The sequence below is a fragment of the Nanorana parkeri genome, unplaced genomic scaffold (genome assembly GCF_000935625.1).
Source record: "Nanorana parkeri isolate BGI_ZX_2015 unplaced genomic scaffold, ASM93562v1 scaffold2092, whole genome shotgun sequence".
NCBI lineage: Eukaryota > Metazoa > Chordata > Amphibia > Anura > Dicroglossidae > Nanorana > Nanorana parkeri.
This window is the reverse complement of record NW_017308360.1, coordinates 134687-135625: the sequence shown is the minus strand read 5'-3', so window position 1 is coordinate 135625 and position 939 is coordinate 134687. Positions and strand designations below refer to the sequence as shown.

General features: G+C 52.8%; 1 protein-coding gene across 1 annotated transcript in view; it reads right to left on the bottom strand.

The window, feature by feature from the left end:
• VWA5B1 (von Willebrand factor A domain containing 5B1) overlaps positions 1-58 on the bottom strand; it is a 71923-nt gene extending 71865 nt beyond the window's left edge. The window contains exon 1 of the mRNA XM_018572652.1: positions 1-58. The gene's annotated coding sequence lies outside the window, so the exon portion shown is untranslated.
• Positions 59-939: the final 881 nt, after the last annotated feature.

Genomic DNA, 939 nt, shown 5'->3' with positions numbered 1-939 from the left:
TCGATGCTGTGTCTCCGGTGGTCTTCTGAGGGTCCGCACACGGCGCAGCGTAGCCAGAGGAATCAGGCAGAGACAGCCCCTTGTTTGTTTTCTTCTGAAGAAGGTGGACCTTGTGAGGAAGAGGGGAAAGCTGCAACAAGTGGCCCCTCCAAAACACCTCCCAGAGGCTCCTATGGGGGCCACTGGAGGGTGCAGGGAGACCTCTCAACAAGCTTATTGTCAGGCAAAGTGCAGATGTGTGGGTTGAAATCAGGCTGCCAATCTTGCAGGGTCTAGCAACGGCACCCCAACCTCAGATCTTTTTTTTTTTTTGGGAGGAGGGGGGGGTCCCCTACACTGGCACAGATGAGCCCTGGAAGTCTTGGCAAAGGACTGATCAGCAACATGTGAGGACTGCAGCCAGCAGCCAGAGTGTCTCGTCTGTCGCCAGGGTGGGCTGAGCTCCTTCCAGAAGCCCACTGTACGCTGCACTCAGTGCCATAGCAGCCTGGGTGACCATCATCATCATCACAGACACTTTAGTCAGATAGGTAACCATAGAAACTCCTAGTATACACACTGCTCCTGTCACTGAGCCCCCCTCCCTTTGCATCAGAGCCCCCCTTTGCATCAGAGCCCCCCTTTCCATCAGAGCACCACCTTTACATCAGAGCCCCTCATTACATCAGAGCCATTCCTTTACATCAGAGCCCTTCCTTTATATCAGAGCCCTTCCTTTATATCAGAGCTCCCATTTCACATCAGGAGCCCCCTTTATATCAAAGTCCCTGTTTCATATCAGGGCCCCCATTACATTAGAGCCTCCCCTTTGCATGAGAGCCCCCCTTTACATCAGAGCCCCTCATTACATCAGAGCCCTTCCTTTACATCAGGGCCCTTCCTTTATATCAGAGCACCACCTTTATATCAGAGCCCCCCTTTATATCAGAGCCCCCTTTA